This window comes from Procambarus clarkii, chromosome 18 (genome assembly GCF_040958095.1).
Source record: "Procambarus clarkii isolate CNS0578487 chromosome 18, FALCON_Pclarkii_2.0, whole genome shotgun sequence".
Lineage (NCBI taxonomy): Eukaryota > Metazoa > Arthropoda > Malacostraca > Decapoda > Cambaridae > Procambarus > Procambarus clarkii.
The window spans coordinates 38,598,317-38,613,549 of record NC_091167.1 but is presented as its reverse complement, the minus strand read 5'-3'; positions in this window follow the sequence as shown (position 1 = coordinate 38,613,549).

Genomic DNA, 15,233 nt, shown 5'->3' with positions numbered 1-15,233 from the left:
ACTTTGTAGTCGGCTGTTAGTATTGGGTGTCTGTGTGTGTCTGTATAATACTGGTGTATGTTGATATTGTTCATGGCTGGTATTTCTGTTAGCTCTGTTAATACTAACAGTCAGACTCTCACTACTGCTACTGAAACGACTACTCCGACTGTTGTTTCTACTGTTGCTACAATTATAGCTATTGCAATATTGCTACCACCACCACTACAATTAGTACTTCTACAAGAACTTCTGGTTCTAATGCAACTACCATTCTAACTACTGTTATTACTACCATTGCTGCTACTGTTGCTGCTACTGCTGCTGCTGCTGCTGATAATGATGATGATGATGATGGTGATGATGATGATGATAATGATGATGATGATGATGATGATGTTACTACTGCTACAGACGTGCATGTTTCATAAATTTGCATCTACAACCAAACTTACTGTAATTTGATCAGCTGTTGTACACTTACAGCTGCACGTACAGCTGGGCGGGTTCTTGTGAGTGGGAAGACATACGTGTACACAGCTTCTTCACCCGCCGGGCACGTCCGCTGAGGAGGAACCGTGATGAAGCGTGAGAGCTGTAAACGTCTTGGGCACGCTGGGGTCTCCAGGGGGCACGCTGGGGTCTCCAGGGGCACGCTGGGGTCTCCAGGGACACGCTGGGGTCACCAGGGGCACGCTGGGGTCTCCAGGGGCACGCTGGGGTCACCAGGGACACGCTGGGGTCTCCAGGGGGCACGCTGGGGTCTCCAGGGGGCACGCTGGGGTCACCAGGGACACGCTGGGGTCACCAGGGACACGCTGGGGTTTCCAGGGGGCACGCTGGGGTCACCAGGGACACGCTGGGGTCTCCAGGGGCACGCTGGGGTCACCAGGGGCACGCTGGGGTCTCCAGGGGCACGCTGGGGTCACCAGGGGCACGTTAGGGTCACCAGGGGGCACGCTGGGGTCACCAGGGGCACGCTGGGGGTCACCAGGGGCACGCTGGGGTCCCCAAGGGCACAGGAGCGGGGCTGCAAATGGCGGCGCCAAGCCATTGTTGTTGTTGTTTTAGATCCAGCTACTCAGAACGAAATGTCCATGTAGCACGGCCTATAGTGAGCCCGTAATGGCTACAGTATATAGACGTCCAGCAGGAGTCAGACAGCCTTTTGGGCTATTCATGCCCGTGCCGCCTCTTGGGTGGCTTAATCTTCATCAGTCAATCAATCAATCGTCAGACAGAGCCGTAGACGGAGGAGAAGCGCTGCCGAGCACGAGTGTGTGGTTCTGGGGTCGTAGTTATCTTGAGGTTATCTTGAGATGATTTCGGGGCTTAGCTTAGCCTGCGGCCCTCGACCAGGCCTCCTTTGTTTGTTACATTCCACCCCGGGAAGCAGCCCGCAGCAGCTGTCTAACTCCCAGGTACCTATTCACTGCTAGGTAACAGATGCATCAGGGTGAAAGAAACATTTTGCCCATTTGTCTCCGCCTGGGATCGAACCCGGAACCTCAGGACTACAAATCCGAAGCGCTCTCCACCCGGGTGAGGAACGTGTCCAACAACTTGATGATGTGTCCGCAGCATCACTTGTCGATTTGTCACTCCGTAAAAAAATGCAACTGTTTTGCCACGCCAGAAACTTAGGAACCCAAGCAGCTCAGCTAACCCATCGAGGCCCCGTGCACGGACAACCTCAATACTATGGTATATTACTTTTGGCTAATGAGTAGCAGTTTAAATGAATTGATCGATTTTGTATAAAAAAAGTGTTTAAGGTTAGAGTACTCGCTCGCCGGTGTTGCAGGGCTCGCCGGTGTTGCAGGGTCGCCGGTGTTGCAGGGTCGCCGGTGTTGCAGGGTCGCCGGTGTTGCAGGGTCGCCGGTGTTGCAGGGTCGCCGGTGTTGCAGGCTCGCCGGTGTTGCAGGCTCGCCGGTGTTGCAGGCTCGCCGGTGTTGCAGGTTCGCCGGTGTTGCAGGGTCGCCGGTGTTGCTGGCTCGCCGGTGTTGCAGGGTCGCCGGTGTTGCTGGCTCGCCGGTGTTGCAGGTTCGCCGGTGTTGCAGGTTCGCCGGTGTTGCTGGGTCGCCGGTGTTGCAGGTTCGCCGGTGTTGCAGGTTCGCCGGTGTTGCAGGTTCGCCGGTGTTGCAGGTTCGCCGGTGTTGCTGGGTCGCCGGTGTTGCAGGTTCGCCGGTGTTGCAGGTTCGCCGGTGTTGCAGGTTCGCCGGTGTTGCAGGTTCGCCGGTGTTGCTGGGTCGCCGGTGTTGCAGGTTCGCCGGTGTTGCTGGGTCGCTGGTGTTGCAGGTTCGCCGGTGTTGCTGGGTCGCCGGTGTTGCAGGTTCGCCGGTGTTGCTGGGTCGCAGGTGTTGCAGGCTCGCCGGTGTTGCTGGGTCGCCGGTGTTGCAGGTTCGCCGGTGTTACTGGGTCGCAGGTGTTGCAGGTTCGCCGGTGTTGCTGGGTCGCAGGTGTTGCAGGCTCGCCGGTGTTGCTGGGTCGCCGGTGTTGCAGGTTCGCCGGTGTTACTGGGTCGCCGGTGTTGCAGGTTCGCCGGTGTTACTGGGTCGCAGGTGTTGCAGGTTCGCCGGTGTTACTGGGTCGCAGGTGTTGCAGGCTCGCCGGTGTTGCTGGGTCGCCGGTGTTGCAGGTTCGCCGGTGTTACTGGGTCGCAGGTGTTGCAGGTTCGCCGGTGTTACTGGGTCGCAGGTGTTGCAGGTTCGCCGGTGTTACTGGGTCGCAGGTGTTGCAGGTTCGCCGGTGTTACTGGGTCGCAGGTGTTGCAGGCTCGCCGGTGTTACTGGGTCGCAGGTGTTGCAGGTTCGCCGGTGTTACTGGGTCGCAGGTGTTGCAGGTTCGCCGGTGTTACTGGGTCGCAGGTGTTGCAGGTTCGCCGGTGTTACTGGGTCGCAGGTGTTGCAGGCTCGCCGGTGTTACTGGGTCGCAGGTGTTGCAGGTTCGCCGGTGTTACTGGGTCGCAGGTGTTGCAGGTTCGCCGGTGTTACTGGGTCGCAGGTGTTGCAGGTTCGCCGGTGTTACTGGGTCGCAGGTGTTGCAGGCTCGCCGGTGTTACTGGGTCGCAGGTGTTGCAGGCTCGCCGGTGTCAATAACCTATGGGTAGGTTTCCAGCTGTCAGGGGGCCTGACAGCTGAGTGGACAGAGCTTGGGAATCATAGTCCTGAAGTTCCGGGTTAGATCCCTGCTGAGCAGAGTTTCTTTCACCCTGATACTCCTGTTCACCTAGGAGTAAATAGACACCTGGGAGTTAGACGGGCTGCTTTCTGGGGATGTGTAACAAAAAGAATGCCTGGTCGAGGACCGGGCCGCGGGGACGCTAAGCCCCGAAATCATCTCAAGATAACCTCAAGGTAGCTCCAGGTGCGGCAGGCCATCCGACTGATGGAAGGACGACTGTCAACCTATCCTCTCATCTGCTACGTCCCATTTGTCACAAAACCTACCAGACTGGTAGAAAACCAAGTCACCGTAATGCTGAAATTTTCTGTTGATCGGGCTAGATAGGATAGGTGGGTTGCTTGGGTTCGTACGTTTTGGATAGGCAGACCCGCTACATTTGTTTACGGTATTAAACTTGAGGGACCGACCTGGATAGATATAGCGGGGGCGGGCGGGACGTCGTACAGAGTGAGCGCCATCTGGCTGGTCTTTCCTGGACTCTATACACCTCCAGATATCCGGCCTATCTGGGTGGCTCGCAGGTCTGTAAAGAGTCGATCGTGCCGGCCCCTCTAAATCCTTCTTCCGGCGGTATTGCTTCGAGACTCACGGGTATTGTCACGGGCAAGTTTTAGTTCCCATGGAGGGACCACCTCAGGAGGAGGAGGGAATACCTCAGAAGGAGGAGGGATCAGTCACCGTCCCCAGGACTGCGTCCGTAGTGGGGATCAAAGCTCCGGTGTGTCCCACCAGCTTGGTCTTGTGTACACAAAAAGTTCAGCAGCATTATCTTTCAAACTTCAAAGTTAATTACAGTGACGTGGAAGAAACAGTAATAACGATAATGACAATGATAATATATTAATGATAATGCTAATAATACACTTCTCTGTATCTTAAGCACGCTCTAAAATATTGTTTTACTCAATCTGTAGCACAAACACCCGGTGAGGAAGGGGTGTACACAGTGACGTTTGGTCCACAAGCGGCAGGTGTTAGAGATGGGTGAGACGGGTGTTGGGAGGTAGGGGGAAGGGAAGAGGTGAAAGGGGTGATGCGGGTGGGGGAGGGGGGTGGATGGATGATGGGGGGGGGGGGGAGGAGAGAAATAAATAATCTGACTCTGCATCTTGTCAACAAACACGCCTGGTGGTGCACTGGTTGCGGGGCTTTGCGGCTTGGCCAACGCACTAGGCTGTGCAGCTGACGCAAATGTTGCGTCCTTATACAACACCTGATGCCTATCCCGGCCTTATAACCCGCTTATCGGGTCACTAGCACACTATAACTAGAACACACTATATTCACTAGCGAGTATAAGCCTCCTGAGTTTATTTTGATGCAAGGGGTGTTAACAACCCATCTGCCTTTCATCACTAATTTGACAGTTACATATTCCAATAAAAAATATTGAATAAATTATCTTGCAGCATTTATTGAAACTTACCGCAGTTATCAATTTGCAACATTTATCACATTTACAACATCTGCGGCAATGATATCAATTCTCGTATAAATGAAATGCAATACCTGAACAATTCACGTCGCGTGCCGAATGCTAACCTGCCACTCATCGCGTAGAGAATGGCAGTGAAAGTGAATGGGAAATGCACTAACGGCATTCATTACAAATACTAATTGGCTGATGAAGGTATATTGTATTCATTCAGTCATTCCCCTGATGTATATATTGATGAAACTGATTATAATTCATCCCCCCCTAATGTGCATAATACATGTTCTTGATGTATATAATATATGGCCGTGATGTGTATAATTCATGCCGACATGACGTATATAAGCCATGCCCCCCTACTATAAATAATTTTTAATGCAGTTGAAAAGCTGTTCGTCTGACCCATCTGCCTGATCCTACACCTGCGTGTGCGAGGCTGCATATTGTTCTCCCGGCCAAGTACGCTCTTTTCATGACTCTTGCAATAAGGAAATTGGGAGCTGAATGCCTCTTCTCTTGACGTACGGTTCCGTATTTCTGGCACCGTAGTCTCTTATCACAGTTACTGTGTTAAATCATATTTTGAACACCCTATATTTCCTCTCTCATGAGAGGAAATAGAGGCTCGAACACCGACCCCTCAGCACGCCATATGAAACATTCCGCCTCTTCCTTTTTGCCGTAAGCCTCGGATATTTAACAGAAGATTTAACTTCTAAACATACAAAATGCAAAATTTTAATCCATAATTCAAGTTCAAATAAGTTTACTGAGAAAATGAAGTACATCCCAAAAGGATAGAGCAGCTTAGGCTATTTCTACCCTCGCATCCATAATTTTTTCCTAATATCATTGTTTTTGTCCCATAGTGTATTCATGTATAGTTTTCTATACTATAAATCAAGACCAGATTTGTGCAATTTTTTTAATCACGTTTGATCGTTGGGCTCGCACATTTACCACCGAAATTGTGTATATATATATTATTTGATGAACGTGCTTTTATATGAAGCCATTTTATTATAGGACACATTTGAAGCGATGATAAATTTGATGGTTTGATGATTAATGAAGAGTTGTGAAAGTAGTGTTATGAGAGGCATATTTCTCAAGAGTTCTCGCTGTTAAGGTAGGCAGGTGTGTGAGAGTTGCTGAACTAAGCATCATTTTCATCATCATGACCATTATCATCATCATCATCATCATCATAAGTATTGTCATTATTATCGAAGATGAAGGAATAACCCAATATATATGTGTAAGTGAATTAAAACCCCAATTTTTCGGATGTAACCTATATCCTTTATCAAGTTGCTGTATACATTGTTTTGTATAATGTATACAATGTCCACAACATTGTCAACAGCACCTTGATAAAGGATGTGAGCTGCATCTGATTTTTTTTAAACACACATATATTGCGTCTTTCCTTCACCTTCATTCAAGCACTACGAGACTGTAGGAGGTAGCTCCATCATCATTATCATCACGATGCTGCTGATAATGATGACTGTGGTGATAAGAATGATGATAATTATGGTAACGATAACGATGATGAAGATAGTCAGAATGATAATTATGATAATGATGATGATGAATTTGGTAATAATAAAGATTATGATGATAATCATCATTATCATCACCATCATCAGTTCAGCAGTGCAAGAAGAGAAGACTCCAAATATTCACCTTACTCGCCTATTCACCATATCACACACTATAGTAAGATATTGTGAGAGAGAGAGAGAGAGAGAGAGAGAGAGAGAGAGAGAGAGAGAGAGAGAGAGAGAGAGAGAGAGAGAGAGAGAGAGAGAGAGAGAGAGAGAGAGAGAGAGAGAGAGAGAGAGAGAGAGAGAGAGAGAGAGAGAGAGAGAGAGAGAGAGAGAGAGAGAGATATAGATATAGATATAGATATAGATATAGATATAGATATAGATAGATAGATAGATAGATAGATAGATAGATAGATAGATAGATAGATAGATAGATAGATAGATAGATAGATATAGAGATAGATAGATATAGAGATAGATATAGAGATAGATAGATAGATAGATATAGAGATCTAGTGAAAACTAGTAAAGCAAGGCTTACCATGAGCTATGGGAAGGGAAAGCTCTCATCCTGCTAGAGCCAGAAGTCATCTTCTCATGTACCCATCTGTGTAAAAAAGAAAAAGCCCTTAACCTTTGACTGGATCAAAGGCTCAAGCGTTACATTCCATATTTTATCAACGAGAGTAATCTCAAGTCATCATACACTGTGAACTACATGTTTCCACTCTCGACACAAGTACGGAGGCCAAAAGACCTTTAACTGAAAGAATTTCACTCGCTTTGATTCGGGGCCGGAACAGTTTACTGAAGTAACGCCAGACAACTCAGCCACTGTGACAGGAAGGCGACCCACAAAATACCTTCAGCTCCAGTGTGGCTTATTTCATTGACGTTATCACCTTTTGCTCTGTAACCAGGTATTTTAGCTGATAGGAATCTGGTGAGATTATTATGGTCATCGAGGCAGACATTAAATGTAATCCGAATCTCTCTCAATTGATGTAATCCCGGGATAAAATGACGGCCTTTGCTTAGATATTCGTCTACGGATGACTCCGTGTTTCAGGAATATTCTGTTGTTTCGCAAAGATGTTCAGATATGTACAATGGCAGTGCATAGAAAATTTACTCGAAAAAAATACGAATATAACAAAATACATATGAACTAAGATGAGGGAGACTGGAAAGAGAGTCCTAGAGATGAGATGCCATTAACAAAGAACAGTTTAGGTAATTAGACAAGGTGCGAGTATTGATAAAAGAGATATACAAATTAACTTTTTAAGCTCGTATCTGCAAGTTATGATGAGTGTATAAGATAAAATATTGGTATTTAGAAAAACACTCATTTACTCGTTAGTCGAGAAACTAATAGGAATTTCTGCCACTGACAATGATGATGCCAGGAGAGCTCTGCCATTGGCTAAAACGGCACCGAAGGGAAAACACTGCCATTGGTGGAAACGAAACTGGAGGGAAGCCTGCTTGCCCTATCAGCGTGAAAGTCGAGACATCCGGGTCTCCCCAGCACTGGGAAAAAGTATTGTCTGGACGCAAAATATCTATCTCATTGTCTATTGATTTGTCTGTGTTTTTTCTCTCCTGTTTCTATTGTTTTATTACATTTTACGCAAGTGGGCACAGGAGCAGATGTCTTGTGGCTGCTGTTAGTAGCCTTACAGCTTTCCTTTTCCATAGCTCGTGGTAAGCCACTACATGAGGCTAACAGCTCGATAATTCCACCTACGTAATATTGCCATTTTCAAAATAAATTTAACGTTAATTTTCGTTTAGTAAATCTCGTTGGTGTTTGTTAACTCTTCCAAAGGAACGATCTGCATTCACATTCAATAACTTTAATGTTTGAAATACTAGAGCCAAGAGGAATTGTTATTTATATTATTTAACTAAGCTTGTTATTTTTACATTTGAATATATATACTTTCATGCCTGTTATGTGTGTAGTCACCTAGTAGTACTCAACTCGTTGTGGTTGCGGGGGTTGAGCTTTGGCTCTTTGGTCCCGCCTCTCAACTGTCAATCAGTTGATGTACAGATTACTGTGCTTATTGGGCTCTATCATATTTACATTTGAAACTGTGTATGGAGTTTGCCACCACCACCACATCACTTCCTAAAGCATTCGTGTGTGGGTGTATGTGTGTATTAACTACTTCTGCCTGTAGGATCTAGTTTTTAGCTCTCGGGACCCGCCTTTCTGACCGTTAGTTGTTTAATATACAATTATAATATAATATGTCGACCTACTTGCTCTATTAAATATATTATATTTTTATCTCTCCCACATATCCCCAGGATGCAGCCTATAACAGCTGTCTGACTCCCAGGTACCGATTTAATTGTAGGTGATCAAACATATCAGGTGAAAGAAACTCTACCCAACTGTTTTTTTCGACCGGATTGTGAATCGCGAACGAACGCTGTTCCTCCGGATGCGAATGTTGATATTAGGCCAGAGGGAAGGCTTGTGCACCAGTCTTGGCGGTGGTGTACCTGCGGGGCTTACTGAGGTCGGGAACCATCAACACTGTTCTGCAGGACGACGTGTCTAGACGTGCATGTAGGAGACACATCTAGATGGCCTGCAGGGAATCCGTGATGAGGCTTAACCTCAGAATCAAAAGAGAGAGAGAGAGAGAGAGAGAGAGAGAGAGAGAGAGAGAGAGAGAGAGAGAGAGAGAGAGAGAGAGAGAGAGAGAGAGAGAGAGAGAGAGAGAGAGAGAGAGAGAGAGAGAGAGAGAGAGAGAGAGAGAGAGAGAGAGAGAGAGAGAGAGAGAGAGAGAGAGAGAGAGAGAGAGAGAGAGAGAGAGAGAGAGAGAGAGAGAGAGAGAGAGAGAGAGAGAGAGAGAGAGAGAGAGAGAGAGAGAGAGAGAGAGAGAGAGAGAGAGAGAGAGAGAGAGAGAGAGAGAGAGAGAGAGAGAGAGAGAGAGAGAGAGAGAGAGAGAGAGACAGACAGAGAGAGAGAGGGGGGGGGAGAGGAAGAGGAGGAGAGGGGAGGGAGAGAGAGAGCGAGCGAGAGAGGAAGCCTCGTCCTACATCTACATGTACCGTTCGTTGGACAACATTGCTCGTCATCCCAGCTAAACAGTCCCTATCTAACCTTGTCTATTTAAGCTCCGAACAGCGAGCATGTATCACAACGATTGTAGAACACTCAGTTGTTCTACATGATCGGCGTCAATACATAGCTCATAGCTCCACGTGTCACCACAGGAAGGAGATTTTCTTGGTGTATTTTCACATTAATCTTTTCAAAATCAAACATCCCGCCAGTGTTTTTTCTTTATGGATATTCTTGCACAGGCTTTGAGTACTTTGGACCTTTTTTGTTTTTATCTTATATGAGCAAAACTTAAAGAATTTGAGTTTTGATCGCTTGTTGGTTTCATTCATTTGCACTGTAATGTCAAAACGTTCAGGTCGTCTGATTTGATTTGCACCTGCAATGTTTTAGAAAAATAGACTAGTGGTCAATAATGCCTTTCTCCACAATGCTGACATTTTTTTTCTTGTAGAAACTGCCAGCCTAGTAACTACTATGCACAGTTGGATGCGGTACAACATCATGGTACCACATAAAAAATACATCACATCATGGTTGTACCATGATGTGGTAGGACAGGACATCCGTGCAGATGAAGTATATTTTTGCTTCTGAACAAACATTATCCCTGTTGTGGCGTTTGCTTCTGATCAAACACCACAACAAAGAAAACATAATCATAATCATTCTTATTCTGTTTCAGAGTATGATGGGATGGGGCGGAGAGAGCCTAAAGGGAAATAAAACTGCAATGTAGGTTAAGAAGATTACAGCTACTTAGAAGGCTATTCATGAAGACCGAAACCAGCATCACATAGCTCGCTTCTATTTCTCTCGCAAGATGCAGGAGGGAAGCTGGTCTCTCACAGGATGCAGGAAGAGATCTGGTCTCAGATAAAACAGGAGGAAGCCTGAGCATTTCTCAGAGTGATGTCAACAATGCTACGGTCTTAGGGATGTTGACTGTTCGCTACCACAATGAGTTGCTAACTCTGACTAAATCACTAATTGTCATTTTTCTATCTTATAAAAAGCTCAACTCTTCTACAAATACTTGTTTTTCTTCACTACGGTGGTCGAACTGTAGCTCCTGGTCCGATCTTCCGGTACTTCGGTCGGTCCAAACAGGCGTCGTTAAGACATTTGCTCTTCAGGTGATCTCCGATCCCTTTTAAATAACGAATCAGGTCCAAGTAGGCCTCAACACCTTCACCCTTCTCCCTCCCTCCTCAACAGCGCCGTCAGGGTAAAAGCTTCACTGTCGAGGACTACATTGACAAGTGCTCGCATCCGCCAGTGGTGGCCGATAAACGTGTTCTCTCTCGGTCCGATTAGTTGGGAAGACTTACCAAGGGAGGGTCTTATTATATGTGACTGCAAGAACAATCCAAGTGCCAGCCTTTTATATATATATATATATATATATATATATATATATATATATATATATATATATATATATATATATATATATATATATATATATATATATATATATATATATATGGGAAGAAACTGTTGGTAAAATAGAGGAATGTAAGTACAGAGAAGGTAATGTTTACCTAAATATCTCCTTGTGATGTGGTTTTCCTATCTCAAAGGGATAGAGTAGCTTAGGCTATTTCTACCCTCCTGTTGTTCGTATTTCATGTGATTCGACAGACTCTTCTCCTCTCCTCCTATACCGTGTTCCCCTGCGCCTCTACATTCTCCCCTACCCACTTACCGCCTCACGCACGCGACCCCCAGCTCGGAAATCACACCGTGACCACTCACGACTGTACATTCCCTACTCCTGCGTACGTTTCTCGGAGCATGAAGTACGAGAGCCGCACGCATGCGTCGCTCGCCTTGTGGTACGAGGTGTACTGCGTAACTTTCCGCGAGAATTAGCGTGTCTTGGCGTGTATCGTCTGTCGCGGCCACCAAGACAGTTTGACTGTGGTTTAGGGAGTGTAGCGAGTCAGGAAATATTCTGCTCTGCACGAATGCGGAAATGTTACAGCAGCCGGAGTTAAACTCTCATAAAAGACGTGACAATTTTTTTATTTGTTATGATGAAAGAGGGCGTTCCTGTGTGCATTTATGAATATATTTATATATATATGTACTTGCTCTCATTCACGCACATAAACACACACACACATGCTCAGGCTCAGGCTCACCGAACCTGTCCCCAGAGGCCCACATCAAAAGAATATCATCAGCGGCATATGCTAGACTGGCCAACATAAGAACTGCCTTCAGAAACTTGTGTAAGGAATCTTTCAGAACCCTGTATACCACTTATGTAAGACCAATCCTGGAGTATGCAGCTCCAGCCTGGAGTCCATACCTAGTTAAACACAAGACAAAGTTAGAGAAGATTCAGCGGTATGCCACCAGGCTCGTCCCGGAACTGAGAGGATTGAGCTACGAGGAAAGGCTAAAGGAGCTGAACCTCACATCCCTGGAAAACAGAAGAGTAAGGGGAGACATGATAACCACCTACAAAATTCTCAGGGGAATTGACAGGGTGGACAAAGACAAACTCTTCAGCACGGGTGGGACACGAACAAGGGGACACAGGTGGAAACTTAGTACCCAGATGAGCCACAGAGACGTTAGAAAGAATTTTTTCAGTGTCAGAGTAGTTAATAAATGGAATGCACTAGGAAGTGATGTGGTGGAGGCTGACTCCATACACAGTTTCAAATGTAGGTATGATAGAGCCCAGTAGGCTCAGGAATCTGTACACCAGTTGATTGACAGTTGAGAGGCGGGACCAAAGAGCCAAAGCTCAACCCCCGCAAGCACAATTAGGTGAGTACAATTAGGTGAGTACATACGCATACATATGTCCACAAAGAAGGTGTGAATACCACCTCCATCTACACCTTCAAGTTTAAGTAAAAAAAAAATCCAGTCATAAAAAAAGAAATTGCATAAATTACCTAACTTACTGAACTTCGTCACTACATGACATAAAAACTTGATCATGACATAAAGAGGCATGATCCCGAGGTACAAAATACACAAGTGATACACTAAGCCAGGCTGTGTTACATCTTTGTCACCTCATTCCCGCCATGCACATATAAAACAGACTGTTCTTGTCTGCACTGTTAATTTCCTTATTTATTTCAAACCTTTCATATGAAGAATTATTTAGTGTCATGGTAGTGAAGAAGTGGAATGAACCAGAGAGTAAAAAAAGGGGTCGAGACGGTTCATCACTTAAACGTTAAGACGTTCTGCGCAGGAGCTGAAAATTCCTCCCAGACAAAGACAGATAAGTAAAAGCCAATAGATGAGTTCTCACGCCCAGGCACGACGTTAGCTACCTGGTGAGGAAGCCAAGTCTTGTTGTCACTTGAGCGAGAATCACAAGCGGAAGAGAAAGCTCCCCTTACGCTCTCAGTCATTACGGAGAGCGGGCGTGAACCCCAGTCACACAAAACAGAGAAAACATGTACTGCTGCCACCTGTTTAGTGGTCAGAGCCGTGATACGCCGAGTCACCTGGATGGCCAGGTGCCACCTGGATGACACGCCAGGTGCCACCTGGATGATTCACGTGAGGGGAGGGCCTCCTCACGCCACCAATATCACGCTCTAGTTTAGACGAGATTCCAGCCGGTCGGTCGTTGCTGTGGTCGTGTATAATGACCAGGTTTTATGGAGTTCTTTAACATGCAGCGTCTGGAGCCGGAGACGACGGTGGTGAGTCGAGGAGCTGGGGCCCTGATGATGAGCTGCTGCCTCATATATAGTGACGCTGATGGTGAGTCAAGGAGCAGGTAACGTTGATGGTGAATCATGGAGCTGGGGATGATGATGAGCCAAGTAGCCGGTGACGCTGATGGTGAATCAAGAATCTGGGGACGCATATATTGCCAGGAAGCGATAATACAACTTACAAGATGTATGTTTTTAAAAGATGCTAAAGAAAGTATTATATTACAGACAAGTGGGGTTGTCTCCCAGGTGCCTCCATATGACTCTAAAGCATCTCCCATACCTTAAAACACATTTAGCAAACCAAATCTAATTAACGAACTGCAAATGCGTCTCTTCGCCTAGCAGTAAACATTTCCGCATATTATATATATATATATATATATATATATATATATGTCGTACCTAGTAGCCAGAACGCACTCATCAGCCTACTATTCAAGGCCCGATTTGCCTAATAAGCCAAGTTTTCATGAATTAATTGTTTTTCGAGTACCTAACCTACCTAACCTAACCTAACCTAACTTTTCCGGCTACCTAACCTAACCTAACCTATAAAGATAGGTTAGGTTAGGTTAGGTAGGGTTGGTTAGGTTCGGTCATATATCTACGTTAATTTTAACTCCAATAAAAAAAATTGACCTCATACATAATGAAATGGGTAGCTTTATCATTTCATAAGAAAAAAATTAGAAAAAATATATTAATTCAGGAAAACTTGGCTTATTAGGCAAATTTGGCCTTGCCTAGTAGGCTGAGAAGTGCATTCTGGCTACTAGGTACGACATATATATATATATATATATATATATATATATATATATATATGTCGTACCTAGTAGCCAGAACGCACTTCTCAGCCTACTATGCAAGGCCCGATTTGCCTAATAAGCCAAGTTTTCCTGAATTAATATATTTTTTCTAATTTTTGTTTTATGAAATGATAAAGCTACCAATTTCATTATGTATGAGGTCAATTTTTTTTTATTCGAGTTAAAATTAACGTAGATATATGACCGAACCTAACCAACCCTTCCTAACCTAACCTAACCTATCTTTATAGGTTAGGTTAGGTTAGGTAGCCGAAAAAGTTAGGTTAGGTTAGGTTAGGTAGGTTAGGTTGTCGAAAAACAATTAATTCATGAAAACTTGGCTTATTAGGCAAATCGCGCCTTGCATAATAGGCTGAGAAGTGAGTTCTGGCTACTAGGTACGACATATATATATATATATATATATATATATATATATATATATTGACTCACCATCAGTGTCACAATATATATATATATATATATATATATATATATATATATATATATATATATATATATATATATATATATATATATTTTAAATATAGAAGGGAGTACCACCTCTAGCTGGAAGGGGGACCCATAATAGCCTCGGAGGAAACCACGCATAACGCATTAGAGGGAATGTTTAGATCCTCTCCAATACAGTTTCTGTGTGCTTTTCTCCTACCACCCCCTTCCTTTTTTATTTTTTGTGCTTTATTATGCATTTGATGCATAATATATATATATATATATATATATATATATATATATATATATATATATATATATATATATATATATATATATATATATATATATATATATATATATATATATATATGGTGTACAGAAAACCACAAAGAAATGGGTTTGATGTTAATAAAGGCTCTGACCAGTCGAAAACGTTTCAACATTCCCCTTTTTCTGTTTTTTACCGCATACTGATGATCAATCTGCAACCGTCAGTTGCATATATATTTATATATACAGGTTGCCTGTGTCTCCAACAAAGCGACTTATTGTTATGTTCTACTGCCGCCCCCTTCTAAAACAAAATTAGCTTTGGAATAGTTTGAAAGATTTAAAGAAGTTACACGTAAAAGTTCATTTTCTCTAAATTATATTCTATCATAGAACACTTATTTTTGGTATATCTATTCTATTCTGATTTAGCACTAATTCTCTGATATAGCAAATATAGCAATAATTCTAAATTTACCTGAGGGCCACTATTACTCTAATGGCCTCAGTGTGGACAGGAATCCGGTGGCTTGTTAAAGGCCCCTCATTTGTCCCAATGGTTTTGTCCATTTGCATCTTAAATTGTATCAGGGTTTCGTCATTTAGGACTTCGGCTGGTAGGCAGTTTTATTTTTAACAACTCATTCAAATAGTTACACTTTTGGCTGTATTGAACAGGCATACAGCATTAACGGAAATATAAAATACCTTTTACATTAATAAAATTACATTATTACATGAAACATGGAGCACATA